The 24,921-nt window shown below is 41.4% G+C and overlaps 1 protein-coding gene across 4 annotated transcripts in view; it reads right to left on the minus strand.

Moving 5' to 3' along the window:
* HECW2 (HECT, C2 and WW domain containing E3 ubiquitin protein ligase 2) overlaps nt 1–24,921 on the minus strand; it is a 380,997-nt gene that overhangs the window by 257,530 nt on the left and 98,546 nt on the right. Inside the window, exon 1 of one of the 4 annotated variants that reach the window (XM_070508282.1) lies at nt 10,441–10,562. The exons of the other annotated variants lie outside the window; for them this stretch is intronic. The gene's annotated coding sequence lies outside the window, so the exon portion shown is untranslated. Of the gene's footprint in view, nt 1–10,440; nt 10,563–24,921 lie in introns of those variants that run through there. 4 annotated transcript variants of the gene reach the window in all.

Genomic DNA, 24,921 nt, shown 5'->3' on the forward strand with positions numbered 1-24,921 from the left:
ACAAAGGTGGACATAAATGTCAACCAGTGCACACCAGGTCTGGATTTATTAGTGCTGAATGTTTTATTTAACACACAAGGGAAAAGGAAAGAAATCATTTGGAAAACCCACAGGGGAACAGGGCACAATCTAGGAAACTGAGTGCCACTCTTTAACACAAGAGCTCAATTAACATTCTCCAACTGCTGCCAGCTACTGATACTCATTTTGGAACAGGCAGGACCTATTTAGAAAATGGCACATCACCAGAAAATGTGGGTGAGGGTGTGGGATCTTGCCTAACAATGCAGCTAAAATTTTTCCAGAACCAACTTCAGGAGCCAGAAAAGACTATTTGTTGCACACACCCTTTAGGTCGGAGTGTGATTCTCCCACGAAATAAACTATATAAAATCCAGTAGTATCATCTTACTATAAATAACTATTCAAAGAAGCCACATGTTAAAATAAACTACTTGGCCTTTAAGCTAGTGATCTCAGTTACTGCCAACTGAATTCATAATAAAAAGGATATAGTTTCACTAAACGTATAATAAAGAATTTAAATATACCTTTGAGTGAAAATGAAATGATGTATCATTTACCAATTTAACAATGAGTAGACAATGTAAGAAAGAGCACATCAGCCAGCTCCCATAAAGGCCTGCAATAGAGGTGGGTAGATACTACAAATATCATTAAGCCATAAACTGAGGGAAATTAATATATTTGATATGGAAGTGTGCACTTTAATAATAATGTTCCCATACTAGGCAAAAGAAAGCCTTCTCAAAGAATCCCTCACAAACATTCATTTGGATGCTAGCTCAGAAAATCTTACTAAAGGTCATAGGCCTTCAGTAGTACCAATTTATACAGACCTCGATTTTGTGACTTGCAAGACAGCTACACATCTCTAGAAAAGGCACAAAGCTTAGAGAGAAAGCTATCCGTCATTTCACATCTGATAATGGAAAGATTTATCAAAGAATTCCCACCCTGTCTCCAGTGCTGACTATGTGTTTAGGATTTGACTCCTACAAGGTACATTGTAGGACATAATAGGATATCACAGGATAAATATGTTTCTGATGAAAGCATTTGCTGGGATTTCTAGTTTCTTCCCTCAAGTGCATGAGACTAAGCAAATTAATCACTCTAACATTAAGGCTTTCAAAGCAGAGGCCCATTTATTAGAATTATGTTCAATTCAGAAAACATGGTATGTATCATGCTCCCACCCCACTCTTTGGACCTAGGGAGAGGGGACTTATCATGGATGGGTCTTCACAGCTTACAGATTTCTCTGATGCCAACACTGGCTTGGTGCACGGTCCCACAGCTCTGCCTCCAAGAGAGCATCAATGACCAAAGTCTTTTCTCAATGGTTGGCTCTGAGAGGCTCAGAAGACCCCCAGGCAACACAGCCCCAACTCACCTATAATGCGAGGGGAGAGGACAGGGGAGATGAGGCAGAAGGGGGAAAAAAGTGGGTTCACATACTGAAAAATCTAGAGTAGATGTCTCATACGTCACGTCTTTAGACATAGCTGGATCCAGGAGATATATCAGAACTTGATCTCTTTTTCTCCATCTCTCACCTCTGCTTTTCTCTGTATGATCCTCATTTTCTAGCAGGGTCTTACCTTAATAGTGGCAAGATGTCTGCCAGCAGCTCCAGGCTGACATCTTCCCAGCTTTAAGTCCAGTGAAAAGAGAGCATCTCTTTGTAAAGAGTCACGATAAAATTTCCGGAATGAAAACTTATTAGTTCTAATTGGCTTTGTGTGAGTTATCCTCGAACCAATCACTGTGGTCCGAGAGGTGCAAGGACTTCTCTGATTGGCCCAGCCCGGGTCATAGGCCCACCTCCGGCGTCCCGAGGAAGGGAGATTTCAAAAGGCAAGCCCAGGTGCTGCTACAGAAGAAGAGCATTTCAGCAAACCCACAGCTGGTCTGAGGACCATCCTTGTTCTGCCTTTGTCTTCAAACCCCCTCCCACATTTTCCCAACCTGGGACCCTTTAATCCCTCACCATGTCTCTCTAGCATAGACTTTCTCAACACATTCCCCGACCCAGAAAAAACCCATGTGGTGTAGTAACCCTGGAGTCAAGTGGCCCGGGTTCCAATTCTGGCTCTATCACTTTAGCAAGTTGCATAACTTCTCTGTGTCTCAGTTTCCCTATGAAAAAAAAGGCAGGTGACAATAGCACAACTATCATTAGTTTCGGGGGGCAAATAAATAAAATGATACATGCAAAATGCTTAAACCAGCAGCTGGCACAAAGTTATTTCTCAAAAATTGTTAGGTATCAATATTCAACGATTGGCTAACATTTCACTAACATTTCCTCATTTCTGCTTACATCTGAGATGTCTTATAAATGCAATTTATAAAAAGATATCATTTAAGGACACATATAAGATAAGCATGGGGCATATCTGGAGAGTGTTTCCTATGGTCACATTTCCTAATTTATATTCTCACCATCAATGTATGAATGGGCCTGTTTTGCTGCATCCTTACCAAATTGGGTATTATTTTTCAATCCTTCTCACAGAGCCATTATGAAAAAATTCAGTTAGCAACTATCAAGTAGAGGTTTTTAATCTACAAGATGCTAAATAGCTAAAAATCTAAAAATAAAATAATTAATTTACATTTTATCCAAAGCTCTCACTGGTTTCATATGGGTCCATTATCTAATTTGGTTACTGACAAACCCAGAAAAGAAGGAAGGAGGGCTTACAACTTGTATAGGAAAGTAGAATTCTGAACAGTAAAAGATTGAGTTTTTCCCCTGAAGGAAATGAAAAAGGTCCAGATAGAAATAATATCATATTCTCAACTCATTAAAAGTAAAAGCTAAGTGAAGATATGAAAAAGAGAAATTTGCCCATATTTAATGAGTGGAAGAAGGTTGTAATGAGTATTTTTCTAGCAGCCATCTAATAAGAATTCTGGTCTATTCAATTCATCAAATTGCTACCATTAAAAAAAAATCAAACTCAATCTAAATTTCCTTACTAAAGTTAAAAATTAATAGACCATTTATAGCAAATCTTGTATGCCTTTTAAGATAAAGACAGCATTTCTTCCTCTTTCTTGGCTTTCAAGTGCTTCTGGAGGAAAAATTCTAAATGGGATGCAGAATGCATTTAATCTCAAAATCCCTTCAAATGTCCCAGACGGTTTCATTCTCCATAGTGCCATAATCTAATACAAAGTCTGTGCTATTAATTGATTTTCCTTTAATTCTCTTCAAATCCTTGTTGCCAAAAAATCTGAATGAATCTTCATACTCCTTTAAAATGAAATCTGAATAAAACTGACAAGCAGAGACTAAGCTCTCACCGCCTGCCTGATAGTCTGAAAGGGAGCGAGGGCTGAGGCCACCCCTGTCCTGCAGGAGCTGAGCACCTCAGGGAGGACACAAGTCCCCTTCGCGAACAAGCCTCCGGTGAGATTCAGGCACCGGCTTGTGAGAAACAGAAGCAGCAGGAAATTAAAAAGGAGAAATCAGAGTGTCCCTGGTGACAGGAGGGCTCCAGGCAAAGGGGAGAGCTGACCGAGGCTCTAAGGAGCAGCAAGGATTAGCAGGCAGACCGGGGAGCAGAAAGCTCAGCTGCAATCCTGTGCAGCTCCCCACGGCTCTTGTAAAAATGGACACATGTCCACAGACAGGTCTCCTGGCGGCTGGCAAGCAGTGTCTTTACTTTTCCTGCTGTTCAGTAACCTAAAAAGCAGACTTTATCTCGCCTATAGCTCTGCCATCACTGTCGTTTGACTGTATGGTTCTGTAAAGTAAGTCTGAACACTCTGTTGTTCATACTCACTAACCAGAAGGGGGATAAAAGGTATGTCGAGGGGGAGTAATTATTGTTGTTACTATTACTATTGCTATTCATTTTAACTTTATTCTCAACAGTTGCTTTTTACCTAATCCCCATAAATATTTTCATAAAGAATAGTATCAGAAAAATACATGTCAGAAGTATCAGAGGAGATCCCAACTCATTCCAGAACAGCAACCCAGCCCTGCAACTGATAACAGGGCAGTGTGAGACACCAGAAAGATGCCTTCATCCCACTTGCTCAATTCTTGGGAAATCCTGTACTGATTTGTACCACCAAATAGAAACTCACTGTTAGCAACTATAAGAAAGGACAGCAGCCTGGCTATGGCAAAGACAACCGCTAAACAGTGAGTTATACAAGAGGGCCATCTTATAACAAATGATGATTATTGGATTTCATCTCAAGAGAAAGATGGGGTCAGGAAGCACCCATTAGAGCACCCACTGGAACCCCAATTAGTGACAAGGAACACAGCCAATGTCAGGGCCAAAGACAAGGGTACATAATTCAGCCTCAAATATTTGGGAATGGGCCATAATATAGTAGAACATAAACTCATTGCACTAGGATATTATTACTTAGGCACAAAGCCAGCCCCTCCTTGTCCTACATAATGGATGACAAAGCAACAGTGCAGAAAACTGACCACTGTCAGCACGTACAAGTTGGTGGTAGAAGAAGGAAGTGAACCCAGGCGGTTCCACATCACTTCCAGCTCCATCTCAGACATACATCTTCCCCGTCTCTCTCAAAGGGAAATTGGGAGTCAAATCCCAAAAGCACCTGCAGCCCTTGGCATAATATTCGTCACTCCATTACAGACATAAAAACCACAAGCAGTAGGAATTTATGCTTGCCAACAAGACTGCACGCGCCTTGACTGCCATCATCAGGAAGGCGTTCTGAATCTTCTGAACGGGAAGTGCAACTGACGTGGGTAGAACAGCTCTTCCTTATGCGGGACGCCTCGAGTACTGCAGCAATGTCCACTAAATCTCAGGAGCATATTCAAAATCCAAATTGCCTCAACACATTTCCCAGACTGCCTCTGGGAATCACTGGGTCTCTGAGCCACAGCTACTCACTCTGGTCCATTGCCTGAGTCTCCATCCAATGCTTAACCGAGCACAATACGCTGTGTTGACGCAGGACTCAATATTTCCAAGGACAAACTCTGGATCTCTCTCGTCTTCCTCCACTAGCTCCCTCTCCAGGCTTCCTTATTTCTATAAATAGAAACCTGCCTCAAGAGCTTTGAGTTATCTTCGACTCTTCCTCCCAGACCCACACTTTCTTTTCCATCTTGCCCCATCTTTCCATTCCCGGTACCATCCTCTCATCTGAAGGACTAAGACGGTCTTAACTGGTCCCCCTGCTTCAGTGCGACCTGAATCTCCTCCTGGTCTGTCTTAATTGCAGCTTTATTTGTATATTGCCAGCGCTGAGAAACATTTCAAGGACTTCCTACTGCTTACCCGGCATTTGAGACCTTTGCCAACACGCCCACAAAAGTTTTCCCCACCACACAAACTGTTACTCCCCTCAAAATATCTATTCTCCAATCTGTATTCCTCCCAACCTGGTTCCCATCTCAGCCACGTGCTTTCCCCATTTCTCCCCAATAAAAGAGATGGTTCTGCCTGAAATGTCTTCCTTTCCACATTTCTAACCAAACGCATCAGTTTCGGGTGTCCCACCCACAAAGCTTTTCCAACTTCCCCAACTTAAGATTCCTTTCTCCTTTCACCTCCCTGCACACACAGTACTGTGTACTTTAGTATCTTAATATACTTATTTTTGTATTCACTTAACTACAACAGAGGAAAAATGTGGTGTTTGGGTTGTTCTACATGTGATAAAAGCCTGATTTCTGTTTGGGGACACACTGCCCCCTCATTCTCAGTCCATTAGAGTTAGACGAGGCCTCGTCTGAGCCCCAGGGGCACCGCAGAGGGTCCAGCTCAGCAGTCAGCACATTCCATCCCTCAGCCACAGTGAGGGCTTCTGGGATGTGCACGTTACACAAGTGGAGACCACAGAACTCTCTCAGAATCTGGCCCCGCTTTCCTTCAGGGACCAGGAAAAGCACTGCCGAGGGAGGATGGAAAGCTGGATGGGCTGCCAGATATGGAGCTGAAGGGGAGAGACACTCTCTGAGGCCTGCATCGTGCCATGCAAAACCTAGTCCAGTCCCCAGAGCTTTCAGTTACAGAGTAAAAAAGATTCTGTTCTTGATTAAGCAAGTTCGAGGTCCCTCGCAACCACAGAGTCCTGCCCAAAACATCCTCTCTACTGTGTGTTGGCTACATAAGCAAAACGTCTGACTCTTACTCGTGTTTCCCCTCCATGCTTGGCTCAACGGGGTCACTGTACATAATACCTATGTACAAAGACATATGTGCAGGGTACTTATTAAGCACTTGTACTCAAGAAATGTTTTTGACACGAATTTGAGAATAAACACTTTATTTGGGAGGAAATAAAGGATTTAATTTTAGCCCTTTGCAGTCTCTCCAGTCATGACCCATCTCTTGCAGGCAGTAGACACTGAAAAGCTTTCAGTAGCAAGTTTCAGGAAGGTTTTGCATTCATAATTAAACTCTTCTGTAAAATCCCATCCCTGCTTTCAGGATTACTTAAGAACTAGTGGCATATGGTAGAGCAGGTGTTTGGCAGCAAATGTTTTTTAAAAGATCTTTTGAAGACCACAAACTTGTTTCTTATGTCTAAAATTAGGTAGACGATCACAATTTTAGCCTGGTTTCCCTGACCTTTTCAATTACATATTAATTCCATCCTATTTAGAAGCCACAGGCTTATTAGGTGCTGCCCAAAGAGGTGCACTTAGGCTGGTTCTGTTCAAGGCCTGAATAAGCTTCACAGCTGCTATTTGTGCCCAGAACACAAATGCTTTGGAAAAATAAGCACATAGGTACCCGGCCACACGGCGATGTTGTGGACACACTCACAGAGGAAATCAGTGGCAGACCACCTCCTGAGAGACCTCACAGGGTGTTGCTCCTTTCTGGGATTAATGACCCTCAGGGTCAAGTTTCAGCCCTCAAGCTTGAAAGCTCAGAAACCTACTTGTGGCATCCCGTCAAGCCGGATGCATCTTCAAAGGTGGACTTTCATAAAACAAGCATACAGACCAATATAGAAAATGAAAACATCAATTAGTTTAGTTTACAATAAAAGACAACTATCTTTTATGAGACATAAGGTATTAGAAAACTATTAAGCATTAGGTATGAGAAAATAAAGTTCACTTGATCCCTACATTCTCTCCCGGAGTTAAGATCATGGGAGGCAAATGATAATCACATGATTGTTTTGGTGAACACTGAAATGATAGAAAAAGGGATTTAGAGGCCCTTACAAAGTGTACTTCAGACAAAACAGCTAAGGAGATGTTATTCTTAAAAGAATCCAAGTAAACTGACCACACTCTCTCCCCCTGGAGAGAGCTAGCTGCAGAATGACCAAGATTCTCCTTTTTCTATATGCCTTGTGACTATGTTCTATTCAGGGCCAGCTACATAATTTGCAGGGCCCGATCAAAAATAAAAATATAGGGCTCCTGGTTCAAAAAGTGGGATAAAAGTGCCATTAAAGGTACTAAAATATAAAACTTTTCCTTTCTTCCGTCATCTCTCTCACTCAAACTATCATGGTATTTTTTATTTGCTATTTAATGCCATGCTGCCTTGAGTACAGAGATACTCACCAGGATAGTACAGACCCTCACAGGCACCTGAGGCCCTGTCCCATGGCTTGGCATAAATGTGCAGCCCACCAGCTAGGGGGTTCCCCCTACCACCAGCTGCTGGACCAAGAGTATCTGCGCCAGGGGCAGTAAAGTCAAGCCATTCCCCTTGCAATGGGGCATACTACCCAACCCACTGTGGACAGACCACCCCAGGGGATTGCAACCTCTGCTTTGGGACACACTCAGTACCTGGATCAGGAGTGGATGAGGGGCACTGAGTCACCTGTTGAAAGCATTATGGAGCTGCCAGCCCAGGGGGAATGACCACCACCATGCCTTGCACTGAGACACCAAGGGGTGTGCATGGTGGACCCAGGCCCTCCCTGCACCCAGACTTCCACTAGGGACAGAGAGGGTGATAGTGGTTGCTTAATGGTGAGAATGGGGGCAGGCTAGGCAGGAACAGGGTACCAGGAGGTGGGAGAGCATCATCTGTCCCAGGGAGGCAGGGCTCCACGCTCCTGGACATGCTCCATTGTCCCACTAGACTTCACTTACAGAAATACAAATTCAAAAATAAAATTATCAAGAATTTCAAGATAGCAACCACAGAGCACCGCACCCCAAGCACAGAGCCCTTCTGAGTGGAGCGCCCTGTGTGACGGCACTAGTTGTACACCCAAGAAGCTAGCCTTGCTTCTCCTGTTTTCTGTTTTCTTCTAAAGGTCACCGGGTAGCCACAGCTTCAACAAGCAAATACAGTCCAATTTTGCCTACAGCTACAATTTGATAGCTAACCTCAAGAGAATTAAGGTCCCCCTTTAATTGACCAATTATTTTTTAGACTGATATTTTAAAGGCTAAGCAACTTCCACAATGTGTATTGATTTCATAATAAAACTAAAAGAAGCATTCCTATTTTTGCTTCCAAGCCTTACCATAGCCCCCAAATATTGACAACTGGCCAAGCAGAGCAATAACCCTAGACCGAAACATGCCTCAAGAACACCTTTATCTCCATTAATTTATTTATTCAATGGATTTAATAAATCTCATGTGCCTAAATACCAGGCATTATGCTAAGCTCTATGTTACAAAAATCAATAATTATACAATTCCTTGAAGAGTGCACACTGAAGTGGAGAAGACAGACACAAAAGCAGACAATCTAATTTGATACATGCTATGGAATCACTTGCCATGGAAACACAAGGGAAGGACAGCCAACCCAGCCCGGTGGGTGGGGTGAAGGTTTCCAGGCCTTTTCCATTAAGTAGTGGGAACATTCTTCCCAAGAAAACTGACAGCACCTTGGAGCTACACGTTCCTTTTCCTACAAACTTTCAGAATCTATGTGAGAACGCACCAGCACCTCTGAAGTATGAAGTAGTCTTGCCAAAAAAAATTAAACCCAAATCTGTTCAAACCTCCAGATTCAACTACCAATTTACAAGAAATACAGTGGCCAGGGGAACATATTAATCTAACCACAAAGAATGCGTTCAGCAAAATCCAGACTGTGGGAAATTCTAAGAGGACAAATAACTTGATTTCTTCAAAATTTAAACTGCAAGAAAAAAATAGGTGGGGCACTCATTAGATTAAAGGAGACTTGAAAGACATACCCACCAATTGCAATGCGTGGGCCTCGTGTGGAAGTTTTTTAAATCCTTGCAGGTGGAAAAAACATTATGACATTGATGAGACCAAGATATTTCATGAAATTAAAAAATTGTTAATGTTTTAGATGTGGTAATGGCATTGTAGTTACAGTTAAAGAGGCAAGAAAGCATAATGGTTAAAAGTCCAAGTTTTGGGACCTATCTTGAATCCCAGTAAGAATCTGCCTAGTCTGAAACTTCCCATCCCTATAGCAATCCTGACCCTTTCCCCACTTCAGGGTGGAGACCAGCAGGGCTCTTGGTAAATTCTTAAGACCAGGGACTGCCTTACACCTTTGTGATTTCCCCAAGGCCACTTACTTGGTGCCCTGCACATGCAGGCACTACAAAACTTGCCAAATTTTTATAATGCTCAGGAGATGGGAACAAGGCTGGTTTATGTGTCAGGGTCCAGAAGAAATAGAGTACAAAGGCTGACTCAGGAAACCACTGTAGAGATTCCATTCTCAAAATCTGCTCCTATCCCAAAAGAAAAAAATTCTCATTACTCCTGACTTCTTAGGAATCGAGCTGGGCTGTCTGTCCTACTTCTGCTACTAATTAACTGTATAGGGATTCCAGGTAAATGATTTAAGCTCTCCAGACCACAGCTTCATCATCTGTAACGTGAGGATATTGGATTACAGAATCTCCGAAAACTCTTCCAGCTCTAAAGGTATGATTTTAAGTATGAGATAAAACTCCCAGATGCAGATGTCCATCCTGTGTCTAAAGCAAGTATACACGTAGTTACTGACAACATTTTCACAATAACCATTAACCAAAAATGCTTCATGACTACTAAATTGAATACTAAAATGACTACTAATAATACTAGAAATTCTAATAATAGTGTAAGACATATATTAGTTGCCTTAAATTGCACGTACAAGAATCACAGGGTATTAGTCTAACATCTTAGGAAATAATAGTAATGACGTTAATATTAATAATTTACTAGCACAGGGTCCAGCACATTTTCAAATGCTAAGTATGATCATTTATTCTGGCACTGTAGTTTGTACATGGTAGCCAGTTCAACATCTGATGAACTCATTCACTTAATTAGGAATTCTGCCATAGTTCAGGGTTTAGAGACTGTATCATGCTAAGGCAAGATGGCCTTGGTTGAACTGGAACACTCCTTTAGTCCTTTTTCTTTGTTCCTCTCTGTTCCCCGAAATTTAGGTATAACAGTGAGTTAACCACTTTTGTTGAAGTTTGACCCACCTTAAACCAGCATCTTGGAATGCAGCCAAAGCTATAAAAATATATCCAGAGACAGAAACGTTTCCAGGAAACTGAAAAAGATTGAAATCAATGTTTGTAAATAAAATCACAAAATCACAGCCTGCACAGAAACAGGGCTTCAGCTCAGCATCCTGCCAGCTGGAACCTGTTTGGGGCCTACATTTTTACCTGTCCTAGAAACTTCATTACAATGAATCTAATGGCCACAGTATATAACGGCAAGTGTTTGTTAGGAGCCCGAGCAAAACTCCACCCTAACTATTACGAGATAAAGGGTGGTCTCAAAAGAAAATCAACCTAAAAATGTCATCAGTCCTTCTCACTGGCTATAGAAACACTATACTGGAAATGAGAGAACAATTGCAACAGCATTCTAGCGATGGGATCAATCATAGTTCCCGTCTTTCGTAAAGTTCTTGGCATTATATTGCTGAAGGATATAGTGGAAAGGAAATCTGGATTCTGGGTTCAAGAGCCAGCTGTCCACTAAGAGGAGGTTCAAACTTACCCACGTCACTGCCCCGCTCTGCGTCTCGATTTCTTTATCACTGAAATGGGAAGACTGGACCCAATCCTAAGGTCCTTTTGGAATCCAACATCTATGAATCTATGACATTCCTTCATTGCCATTTCAACCCATTTCACCCTTCCTCTTTCACCTGCACACCAACTTCTATGATGTGGTTGAAATTTACATCTATCTATTATTCTGACCACTTCATTCCTTTCTTAAAGCCATCCCACAAAACACTCCAACATGTTTTCATGGTGGACTCCACACCACCCCTCTGTGTGGCCCCACCACTCTGCCACTCTCACTTCCCAAACATCCCAGTTTTATCCTATTTCAGGCAGGCAAATACAGTTCACTTCTTTCAACAACAGAACTCCTTCCTTCTCCAGGCATGTTTTATGAGTTGACCCACTACAAATAAAGTACATCGAGGTCAACAGTCAATATCCAATGTCTCAACAGAGGCAGGTCACTTCAGTTACCTCCTAGCTACCTGTTTTGTAAATTAAGTTTTACTGAAACACAGCTACTTGCGTTCATTTACATAGTGTTTATGGCTACTTCCTCACTACAACAGCAGAGCTGAGTAATTGCAACAGCGACGATATGGATAACAAAGCCTAAAATATTTACTATAGCCTTTTATAGAGGTCTGCCAATCCCTGCCCGAAATAACTGCATGGTAAGCCTAGCACTAATCTAATCTAAAGATCCGCTGGATGAAGGGTGTCCTGAAGGAAGGATGATAATTGACATTTATTGAGGACCTACTACGTGCTGAGCACCATGCTAACTCTTTACCCACTTTGTGCCTAAGCAGGCATACTTACTTAACAACACCAGAATGCAAACTCCTCCAGGCCAGAAAGTTAGTTAGTTCTCTTTATAACCTCAGCTCCTAAAAAAGTGCCTGGTATCAATCAATGCACACAACAGACACTCGATATATGTTTGTTGAACTGAATTACAGGTTCTCTTTTTAGGTCTCAAAACAATCTACAAGGAAACTGAAGTTTAGGTAAACGGCAGGACAAGCTATGAACCCAGGTTGGTCTTACTCTCTCCAATATTCCATAAGACTTGAAACTAGTCAGGAGTCTTCCTGGGGATTGAGTTATTGTCACATATAACATGACCTGATGACATGGAGCTGCTGTTGGCTTCCCAAATTCCTCTTCCACATTGCAATTCTATCCTCAGCTTTCCCATGTAATTACCACTCTCTGAGCACTTACTACCCACCAGGCACTGTTCCATGTGCTTGGTAGGTACTGACGCCCTTAATCTTCACAGCCCCATGAGTCGTAACACTGACTTTCCCATTTTATAGATGACAAAACTGAGGCCAAAAGGATTTAAGTAACTTGTCTAGGGCCACATAGCTACTAAGATGTGGAGCCAGGATTTAAATCCAAGATATCAGACTCAGAGCACCCACCCTTAATCACTACCCTACACCACCTCACTTCTAGCATAATAGTTTTCTACAATGTGGCTTAAGACCCACATCCTCCATAAAGACTTTAAAATGAGAACCAACATTTAATTCCTTTATCTCTCCTTTACCCACCATATCATTCATTTACACTAGACGTCAAGACCTTCATGTGCCTTTTTTATCTTCTTTTTTATGCCACATGCTCTTTTAAGGTACAGACCATTTCTAAGGAGTTATAAGCCCAAGTATTCAAATAATAATAAAGTTATTCCATCTAGCTCTACCGCAAACTTTAAGGTAGAAAACTTTTTTTGGTGGCTTTTATTAGTTCAGTCTTCAGGTACAATAAAGGACAACTGTGTGAACTAAGCATTTTTGTTGTTGTTAAGCATCCAGGTTATAGGGCAATATTTGGAGATGGGGAAGTGGGTAGAATTTCATGGGTTGGTAGATGTGCTTGCATAAATCATTTTAAAATATATTTATTTCAATAAAATAAATTAAAACCTCATTATTATACAAGTTCTTATGTTCTCTAGGTTAAATCTTATCTTAAAAATTTTGGAGCTATGGTGTTAGTTACAGCACCCAGCACTACCGTTAACGCAGTGATTATACACATGACTCCACTCATGGATTAAACCTAGGAACCATTTTTCTTATAAACATGTAATATTTTTAGAACTGGTAGAAAGACCACAGTATTGAAAACAGGGAAATGGAAGTTCCGGTTCCAGTTCTGTCAGTTACTAGGCATATGCACTTGAACATATCACAGTCTCAATGAGCATCAGTTTCCCCATCTTTCCAGGGAGTATTCACTCTGCCTTCATTCTAGGGTTGTAAATTTAATATTTACGAATGTCCTATAAATGTAATAATATGTTCACAAAATTGTAGCGTCTTACCCCAAAGCAGTATCTTCTATATATATTAGATCCCCAATAAGTAAGTTGAGGATATGATGAGAACACTTGAGATACTTGATTATCAGTTATGTCAGCTGATTAAAGAGGGAGGTTTTATTATTGTCTTTTAAGAAATAGCCAAAGCAGGGCTGGCCCAGTGGTGCAGGGGTTAAGTGTGCACATTCTTCAGCGGCCCGGGGTTCCCCAGTTCGGATCCCGGGTGCGGACATGGCTCGGCATTGCAAGCCATGCTGTGGTAGGCATTCCACATATAAAGTAGAGGAAGATGGGCAAGGATGTGAGCTCAGGGCCAGCCTTCCTCAGAAAAAAAGAGGAGGATTGGCAGATGTTAGCTCAGGGCTAATCTTCCTCAGAGGGGAAAAAAAAAAAGACATAGCCAGAGCAAAATGTGTCAGTAAATAAACAATTTATTTATTACATCAATGGCATAATTTCTTTGACTCACGCTATATGTTTTCACACTATTTTGACAGCAAGTATGCCTGCTATTACAGAGTATGAAAGATGATCTTGTGAGCACTGAGCTAATTTTGTTTGGTTTTTTTTTTTTTTAAAGATTCAATTTTTTTCCTTTTTCTCCCCAAAGCCCCCCAGTACATAGTTGTATATTCTTTGTTGTGGGTCCTTCTAGTTGTGGCATGTGGGACACTGCCTCAGCGTGGTTTGATGAGCAGTGCCATGTCCACGCCCAGGATTCGAACCAACGAAACACTGGACCGCCTGCAGCGGAGTGCGCGAACTTAACCACTCGGCCACGGGACCAGCCCCAATTTTGTTTGGTTTTTAAAATATTCAGTTGTAAGTACAGCACTACCTTGCATGTTCTTCATAAATCTCAACCCAGGTAAGTTTACAATGTGCTTTAGATTGGTTGCTTAACCTTCCAAGTTTAATGAACCTCATTTTTATCTTAACCTAAAAATACAGTGAGCATCTATAATGGTATAACACTTGTAAACTATTTCAGGCAACTTGGCTACTATATAGAGTCTTTAAGAAGCAATTTACGAAGTGACTCACTTTGGTGACCCAAAATTATTTGCACATTTGCCAAGTCCTGCATTCACTTCATCACACACATAGCAAGCACATGAAGGCACTTGGCAGAGTCAAGGGAGATCCGAAATTCCAATAGGACACCGTCCTTACCATCAGGGAGCCCACAAGCCAGTGTGTAACCGCGGGCCCTCCAGGACCAGTTCAACTGATCCCATCCTATCAACAGAGTGATTAAGAATTGTCTTTCAGAAAATTTGTAAAGTCACGTGGCCAGAACATGCGCAGAAGAAGAGGTCTTGACCTGAAATAATGGCTGAACCAAAGATTCTCCTCCCCGCGGACCCAAAGGATCGGGACACAACCAGAACTTAAGAGTCAGACTCTTATCAGAAGCGAGAGGTCTGTCATTCCGGAATATCCAGTGTTAAAATTCCTTCCCCACCTTACCACAAATGTTGAAAATCTTACCATAAAAGTTTAGAATCTCATCATAAATGTTTAGAAGCTTATCATATATGTATAGAACCTTACCATAAATGCTTGAAGCCCACCAGTCAAAACCTATTCCGCCAGTGTTTCCACATGCCAGCCTGTTCTCCCTCTTAAATTTGGCCCCAAATCCTGAAGTGGGGAGACACACCTGAAGGCACAAGCCCCCTGTCTCCCTGCAGATCAATCTCACAGAATAAAGTGGATTTCTTTCCCAAAGGCTGATGCCATAATTAACTGGTTTGTTTCTGCACATCGGGCAAGAGAACCCCAATTTTGTGCAGTAACAAGTCTATCAGCCACATGAGCACATGAGGTGAGTACCTAACGTGGAGATGCACCCTGGAGCAGAGGAGGAGAGCAGAGCGAGGCTCAGGGTTAACACCAGTTGGCAAGACATTTAGAACACACTGGAAACCTGAAGACACGCAAAGCACTCTTGCATCGCTCTCATTTTTCAGGAAATGAAGAGATATAACAAATTCATAAGCCAAGTCAGGAAAAGAAATCAATGTTTTCACATATTAATTAAAATGCCTGTCATTTCCTTTGTCTAGGTACCTATTTCACAGTTACATTAATGTGTGTTTAAAATTACCTAGCAGGCATGCCTTTAAGAATAAATTTAATTCTCACTACACTTCAGTTTAAAGACTCTAAGTGAAGCCAGTGAGCTTAGGGAAAACAGATTCTTACATAAAAGCAGGCTGGTAGGCAGAAAAAATTCAGGGAGAAAGAAAAAGTACAAACAAATCAGTGAAATGTATAATGAATTTGAACGGAGGAGAGGGTCTTTGAATCACAAAGCTCAGCAGCCTGAAGCTTCCGTAAGGGGCTTCCAGTGAGACATCATCTGTTTACCTGACAGTTTCCTAATTAGATCCTCACTTGCAAGGCTTATTTATACCCTTCTAGAACAAGCAAGGTGACTGCCTCACCATAGTGAAAAGTTTTATGGAGAAAATGTCGCGACCCAGTTAAAGTCATTCGGCAACAAATATGATTTTTAGAAGTCAGCAGGGGAATTCAAAAGACAATCATTAATTCAACAAATGTTGATAACATACGGTATTAGTTAGCTGGGGCTGCCATAACAAAGTACCACAGGCTGGGTGGCTAATCAACGGAAATTGATTTTCTCACAGTTCTGGAGGCTGGAAGTGTGGGATCAAAGTGTGAGCAGGGTTGGTCTCTTCCGAGGCCCCTCTCCTTGACTTGCAGACAGCAATGTTCTCCCTGTGTCCTCACATGGTCTTTCCTCTGTGTGTGTCTGTCCTAATCTCCCCTTCTTACGAGGACACCAGTCATATGGATTAGGGCCCACCAATAGCCTCATTTTAACTTAATTATCTCTTTAATGACCGTATCTCCAAATACAGTCCATTCTAAGATAATGGGAGTTAGCACTTCCACATATGAATTTTGAGGGGACACAGTTCAGCCCATAACACGTACCTACTCTGTGTTAGGCACTAGGATGGGGGTTAGGAATACAAACAAGACCTGAACACCATCATTGCTTCACCTATCGTGCTAGTACTTAATTTTTCATCATCTTTCATGTGTTAGTTACACATATGTAGTAATTGAAGGACAGAAAATTAATAGACCTCAAATCTAATGGACCGTGGACTAAACTGATAAATCATGCAACTATAATGAAAAAAAGAGTGGGAAACAGAAATGAAATGAGAATCACAGGGGAAGGAATGATCTAACTCCACTCTCTATGGCTATACCCCAGAGCTGACTGCACACAGCACGGGAGGTCTCCGTCCCAGTGGCAATGCCTGCAGGTTCTCAGTCCCCCGCCCAGCAGCTCACTTGCTTCAATAGCAACAATGCCATTGAATACACACAATTTAAGTCAATCCAAGCGCTACCTGAATGAAAGCTCCAGTAGGTTTTCCTCACTGTAAATCAAGCATGAGATTGTGTTACTTCCCTCTCCACAGGAAACACGCTTAACCACTTAGACCTGCGACTATCTCGTACAAGCGTACGTTTCCAGGATCCGAGGAGAGTCATGTCAGTAAACACCACACTACCAGACTGCCCAGCTCACAGAGATCATGCAAGGGAGCTGACTATCGCCTCTCAGACCTGCAGCTCCACAGGCTTGATTTTCTTTATTCTTTTTGTTCCTCCATTTTTGGCCATGGGTTGTATAAATTATAGGGTCACAAAGGAAAAAATAAATTATTTCATTATTTAATAAGCCAGGCCAGAACTTAAATTAACTCTACAAAAACAATGATTTAATGACTTTTAAAATATCAGTGACTATGGGGGCTGGCCCCGTGGCCGAGTGGTTAAGTTTGCGAGCTCTGCTGCAGGCGGCCCAGTGTTTCATTGGTTTGAATCCTGGGCGCGGACATGGCACTGCTCATCAAACCACGCTGAGGCAGCGTCCCACATGCCACAACTAGCATGTCCCACATGCCACAACTAGAAGGAGCCACAACAAAGAATATACAACTATGTACCGGGAGGCTTTGGGGAGAAAAAGGAAAAAAAAAATAAAATCTTAAAAAAAAAAAAATCAGTACCTATGGGAGTGAAGGAAAGGAAAATAGTATAACATTTCTGAAGGGCAATTTAGTAATATATGTCAAATTATTTGCCTTAAAAAAATTACTCGCTTTTTGACTTATAGTTCCATGACTAGGAATTTTCCCCAATGACGTGCATAAAAATTTGAATGCCCTTAATTCATCACATTTATAACATCAAAATCTAGAAACAACCTTAACATCCAAGGCACTTGGTTAAAGAAACTATGGCACATTCAAAAGACAGATGACTAAGTACTCACTAAAAATATTTATTGATTTAAGGAATGTTTAAACTAGAGTTAAGTTTAAAATTTTAAAAGTGTCCAAAACTGTACTACAACATGACCCCACTGTTTTTAATTACATGCATTTATTTCAGATGTGCGTTTACCTATGCCCTGATTTTAGAATATAACCACTGCCTGAGATGAAATCATACACAACAATAAATCTACTAAAATATACAAAAGTAACAGAAGCTTGATGTTACCACAAAAACGACTAAATCCTAGAGGTCAACTGGAACATTTTCGAACTCTCCACCTTGATTTGGAATTATCTTAAGGCCAGGATGATCTGAGCACCAAGGCAGACACAGACAGAGCTTCCCTTTGCTCCCTGCTCTCGTCAGCTCAGCAGGTCTCCAACTGTAATGTGCATAAAAAGTTCTGTCCCATGTAAAACACATAGAATCTTCTATATCCTCTTTTATGACTGATCCAACGGGTTTCTGGTGAGTGCTTTGACTTAGCCCCCAATGACTACTATATGTGTGTATATATACACACACAGCATATGTATATATATTTCTTTAAAATGTATATTTTATATACATACACATATAATGTGCATATATTCCTTAGAATATATTATATATAATACATATTTTTGCATAATATGTATTTTATATATGTGTGTACATACGTATCCTTTTAAAATGTATATTTTATATACCACACATACATATATATTATGTGTGTGTGTGTGTGTGTGTGTGTGTGTATATATATATATATATATATCTGCCTTAAAAAAGGACTGGCTAGATACACACCAGACCAGAGGTGGGATTCTAGGTTAACTTATTATCCTCTTGTGCTTTTCTACAACTAACAATTATCTTGCAATCAGAAGAAAATACTACCATTTTTAATAACATGGCAGACAAGACTTTTTTCTTTTCCTTTCCTAGACGCCTGAGCACGTTACAAGGGAAATCAGACTCATTTCTCTAGCATTTCCCAAGTTAATGATCCAGAACTGTTCCACCTGAAAGGTGGTGCTCAGACCGCAGCACATGTGGCATCTCCTTACTCTAAGAGGCCCGTCTCATCTTAGAATTGCTCGTCCGGACATTAAGCCACCCCAACCTGCTTTGGCTCTGGAGTCCCTGCACCTTGTGTTTTTCTGAGTCTGCTGCCTCTGCATCTGTTTCTGGGCAGCCAACCAGCCTCATCCTTTTCCAGCATGCTGTTTCCACGTGCTTTTCAGTGAGAAACGAGATAATTCAATCTGCCACAACTGTTCCCTGACTTAGAGGGACCAATTAATCGGGTCACACCCAATTAAGCATCACACCTGTGGCCCCCGTCCACGGGCTTCTATTTTAATGCGTGAACTCTGGGACACACACTTTGGCTTCTCAGAGGCTTTTTGTGCCCATGTTCTCTAACAGCTGACGTGTGCTGAGTGTGAACTGTGCCCAGCACTGCCCCAGTGCGCTGCAAGTATTAACCCCCAGGTCCCTCACAACAGCCCTAAGATGTACAGAAAAGAAGCCCCACTCTACAGCTAGTGGCAGTGGACCCAGGGGATAAACCCAGGCATTCTGCTTCTCACAGAGATGTTGTCAGATAATCGACCTCAGGGAAAGCGAGGTGCTTTTAAAGACAATAATTGGCCCAAATTCTCTTACCATCATGCAAACAACAATCTTGTACCTTCACTAGATCTCAATTTTCATATAGTCCTGGCAATGAAAAAGACCTTCAAAGCCACCGCAGTCAAAGCGTTTCTTTAATAAAGGATTATTTCCAACTTGTGCATTATAAAAATTATACCACTTCCTTCACGAAGGAAGAGAGCCAACGAGTTTATAATTTTGTGTTCCATTCCCAAACTCAAAGCCTTCTTAACATACGCATATATGTTGAACTGCAATCTAATGTAGTGGTTCAAAGCATGTGCTCTGAAGACTGGCAGCTTTGCTTTGAGTCCCAGTTCTGCAATTTATGAGCTGTGTGGCTCTAGGCAGAGCCTTCACCCTCTCTGAGCCTCGGCTTTTTCACTGGCTAAATTGTGGTTAACTGTACCCACACCATTGGGTCTTTATAAGGATTAAATGAAATAACGCATGCAAAGTACTTAAGCACAGTACCTACCACTCAGTAAATGCTAAACAGATGTTCATTACATTAATAAAGTCTTGTGCCAGTTCACTCAGCCAGATGCTCAGCTTCACAAAACAGGCCTGGTATGCAAATCAAGAATTCATTACAAAAAGCTCCTCAGTTACAAACCCCTTCATAATTACCTATTAGGAAGCAAAATGGCCAAATGGTACAAATTACTCGTCTGAAATCAATAAACACTTAACTAAAAGATTTTTCAAAAGCAAAGCTAATCTTAGCTTCCAAAGATAAATTTTTCTCTGAAACAAAAACGAGATAATAGGCCTGCTGTTCTTGACAATCTGGTTTGTTTTCCAAATAATATACGCCAACTTTCAGAAACCCTACCATTCTATTTTTTCAGCCTACAGTCTCCCCTCACCGTTCTCTGACGTTAGACTACACACAAGCGTTGAGGGCTGGGGACTCAGCCTCTCACCCGTAAAATGAGGTAACAGCATCTAACTCATAGGGTTTCTGTGGGATTAATGAGATGGTGAGTGTAAAGAGTGCCGTATAATGCTTGTAAAGAGTGTGCCAGTGTGCCACTTGATAGACGTCACTGTTATTAGTATCATTAATTATTCAGCTCTTTCCTGACAAACTGAACAGCGGAGACCGGCCGTTCACATCTAATAGTCTTATTCAGTTGGGCAAACTACAGATCCTGAGCTGGGTAGCAATAGTGAAGAATTAGGGATATTACTGTTAAGCAAGTTCTTTCCTAGTAACCAACCTGCACACATTCCAGATTAAAAGTCACCGAGATTTCTGCAGGAATGCCAATCACATTATAAATTTTGAAACGGCATTTGGAGCCTTTGCAATTCCCTAACAGCCACTTTCAGTCACTAATCCACAAATTTTGAAGTGGTGATTATTTTACATGTGTCAGGTTCTACGCCAGCTTCGGTGTTTGAGTCCAAAGAGGTAGCAGGCATTCCTTTCGTGTGTATGAAGCACAGGACGTGTGGGAGGCAGTGGTTCGCATCCTGATAGCACAGAAGAATCAGCTGGGGGCTGATTCCAAGCCCTCCTCAGACCAATTAACACTGAGTCTCTGGGAGGGGGCCTGGGCGTCTGTAGTGTTTTGTTTTGTCTTGTTTTGTCTTGAAGTCCCCAGGTGGTGCTAATACACAGTGAGGCCTGAGAACCACAGGTGTAAGGAGAAATAAGAGAAGGAGACAAGAAAATTCTGGAAAGAGAGATTGGGCTATTTTACCCCATTCTGTAGGTTGCCTTTCCACTCTGCTATTGTTTTCTTTACTGCACAGAAGTTTTTAAGTTTGGTGTAGTCCCACTTGTCTATCTTTGCTTTTATGGCCTATGCTTTTTGGTGTCATATTCAAGAAATCACTGCCATATCCAATGTCTTCAAGTTTTTCCTCCATGTTTTCTTTTAGGAGCTTTATAGAGTTAACTTTTGTATACAGTGTAAGGTGAGGATCCAACTTCATTCTTCTGCATATGGATATCGTGTTTTCCGTGCACCATTTGTTGAAAAGACTGTCCTTTCCCCATTGTGCAGCCATGGCACCCTTGTTGAACATCATTTAACCATACACTTAAGGATTTATTTCTGTCTAAGGTCCCCTTTCTTAACATACATAAGGCAAAACTGTGTTCTTTCTGTATATATTCTTTCGTGTTCTGCTTCTTCTTTCATTTAAAAATAAATAGATTCCTGAGAGTAACATCAACATCATGGCAGATTGAGTTATTCCCTTTGTCTCCCCTCTTTATAAAACATTCAATCGGACATCCATTGACCAACAAAGGATGCCCTACACAGCACGACAGGATGCATAAGAGATCCATGCATCTATACACCTGAAGTTAGGTGGACTGGACCCCCCGAGGCAGTGGAACTAGGGGAGCAGCCCCCTCCCCCAGCAGCGGCAATCCAAGGCACAGATCCTCACACTGGCATACACAGCCTGCAGGAGCAGACACAGCATAAGTGGCTTAGCCCCTGCTTCCCCTCCAGGGCAGGTGGCACACATGTGCCAAGAATTCAGGACATAGAGTGGAGCTGGTGACCCTGCCCTCTCCCCCACCCCTACCAGCGGCCTGGTCTTTCCAACAATGGGGACAGTATATATAACTTGGAATTCCCTGGCTAGGGCAGGGCACCTTGACCTGAGTTTTCAAAACACAAGGGCTCATGCCAGAGACCAGAAGCTGCATGAGCGAGCAGCAACAACAATGTCTCCCTGCTTAGCCCCTGCCCCCGCCCAGCGGTGGCAGGCAGAACCTAAGACCAGAGGCTTCAGGAACCACAGCAGAAACAGTGACACAGACCCCAGTGGTGGCACCCCCAACATTGGCTCTGCATAGAAGTCCCTGGATCCCCAGGCCCCCAGCAGCAACAGTGACACCCATGAACCCAGTGTCCCTAGGAGTGGTGCAGCCAATACACCCAGACAACCCAAGAGGAGTAGTGCAGGTTGTGCACAGGGCAGCAGCATCCAAGCCTGTGGGGAGCCCATGGAGAGCCAGTGGGGGAACAGGAGACCCAAGTGACCCCAGAAGTGCTCATAGCCTGATGACCCCAGTCGCAACACCTGAGCTTGCAGCAACATCATAATCAGCAAGGCACCAGCAACCTCAGAGGTACAAGCAGCACAAGGAGGGCACTGATGACACCTCTAGCAGAAGCAGTGGAAGGTGGAAAGGGCAGGCTCTCAAACACAACCAGAAGTGGCTCAGAACCAAAGTAACCAAAGCCTTACCCAAATAAGAAAGGTGATTACTACCACAAATGTGCTGGCAGAGGATTGACTCACCAGCTACCACAAAGAACTACAGTAACATGACAGAACAGAAAGAAAATGACAATTCTCCAGAAACCAAACTTGAAGCCACAAAAGATTGCAATCCGACTGACAGAGAATTCAAAAGAGCTGTCATGAAGAAACTCAATGAGTTATAAGAAAACTCAGAAAGACAGTTCGATGAGCTCACAAATAAAATTAATGAACAGAAGGAGTACCTCACCAAACAGATTGAAACTATTAAAAAAAAACAAACAATCAAATTTTGTAGATGAAGAACCCAATTAATGAGATAAAAAATAAAGTAGAAAGCATTAAAAATAGAGCAGACTATATGAAAGGAAGAATTAGTGAGCTTGAAGATAGAAATCTAGAAATGATTCGAGTGGAAGAGGAGAACTATGATTTCCAAAAAATGAAGAAATTCTATGAGAAATATCGGACTCAATTAAGAAAAGTAATATGAAGATAATAGGTATCCCAGAAAGAGAAGAGAGGGAGAAAGGAGTAAAAAGCTTATTCAAAGAAATAATAGCTTAGAACTTCCTAAACCTGGGGAAGGAACTGGACTTACAAGTACACAAAACTAATGGAACTCCTAATTATATCAACACAAAGAGACTTTCTCCAAGGCATACATTAAAACTGTAAAAAGTCAATGACAAAGAAAGAGTATTAAGGGCAGCCAAAGAATAGAAAATAACTTACAAAGGAACATCCATCAGACTTTCAGTGGATTTCTCAGAAGAAACTCTACAGGCTAGGAGAGAGTGGACTGATATATTCAAAATACTGAAAGACAAAAACCATCAGCCAAGATTACTCTATCTGGCAAAATTATACTTCAGATATGAAGGAGAAAAAAGCATTCTGACAAATATAAACTGAGACAGTTCATCACCACTAGACTTGCCTTACAAGAAATGTTGAAAGGAGCCCTCTTACCTGAAACAAAAAGGCAAAAGTTCACAAAGGTTTGAGCAAGAAGGTAAATAGACAGAAAAAATAATAAAACTGCAACTCTGTATCAGAATAGGTTAGTAAACAATGATAACATAAAGGATAAAGGGTGAGAAAGCATCAAAAATAACTATAACCACTTCAACTTGGTCACAAACACAACACAAAAAAGAATAACTTGTGACAACAAAAACACAGAAGGGGAAGAGGTAAGGATAAAACCTGCATAGGCTAATGGAGGTAGAGATATAGAAGAACTAGAAAACAGATAAAATGGCAGCATTGAGCCCTCATATGTCAATAATTACTCTAAACCTAAGTGCATTGAATTCACCAGTCAAAAGACAGAGTGGCTGGATGGATTAAAAAATAAGACCCAACAATATGCTGCCTCCAGGAAACATGTCTCAGCTCTAAAGACAAACATAGGCTCAAAGTTAAGGGATAGAAGATGGATATTCCAAGCAAATGGCAAGCAAAAGAAAGCAGATGTAGCTATACTTAGACAAAACAGACTTCAAGACAAAAAAGACAACAAGAGGCAAAGATAGACACCATATAATGATAAAGGGGACACTCCACCAAGAAGACATAACACTTATCAACATATATATGTCCCTAACACAGGAGCACCGAAGTATATAAAGCAAGTATTAAGAGATATAAAAGGAGAAATTGACAGCAACACAAAAATAGTGGGGGACTTTAACACCCCTCTTACATCAATGGATAGATAATCTAGACAGAAAATCAACAAGAAATAATGGCCTTAAATGAAACACTAGACCAGATGGGCATAATAGATATATATAGAAAGAACAATCCATCCAAAAACAGCAGAATACACATTCTTTTCATGTGCACATGGAACATTTTCAAAGACAGACCATATTTTGGGAAACAAAGGAAGCCTTGATAAATTTAAGAAGAGTGAAATCCTATCAAGCATCTTTTCCAACCACAATGGTATGAGACTAGAAATCAACTACAAGGAAAAAGACGGAAAAGTCACAAATATGTGGAGACTAAACAACATGCTACTGAAAAACTAATGGATCAACGAAGGAAGCAAAGGAGAAATCAAAAAATACCTGGAGACAATTGAAAATGAAAACACAACATACCAAAACTTATGAGATGCAGCAAAAGTGGTACTAAGAGGGAATTTTATAGCAATACAGGCCTACCTCAAGAAACAAGAAAGATAATATCAAATAAACAATCTAACACTATGTCTAAAAGAACTAGGAAAAGAAGAATAAACAAAACCCAAAGTCATTAACAGGAGGGAAATAATAAAAACCAGATCAGAAATGAACAAAATAGAGACTGAAAAAACAATAGAAAGGATCAATGAAACTAAGAGCTCATTCTTTGAAAAGACAAAAAAATTGACAAACCCTTAGCCAGAC

The sequence above is a fragment of the Equus asinus genome, chromosome 4, assembly GCF_041296235.1.
Source record: "Equus asinus isolate D_3611 breed Donkey chromosome 4, EquAss-T2T_v2, whole genome shotgun sequence".
Classification (NCBI taxonomy): Eukaryota; Metazoa; Chordata; class Mammalia; order Perissodactyla; family Equidae; genus Equus; species Equus asinus.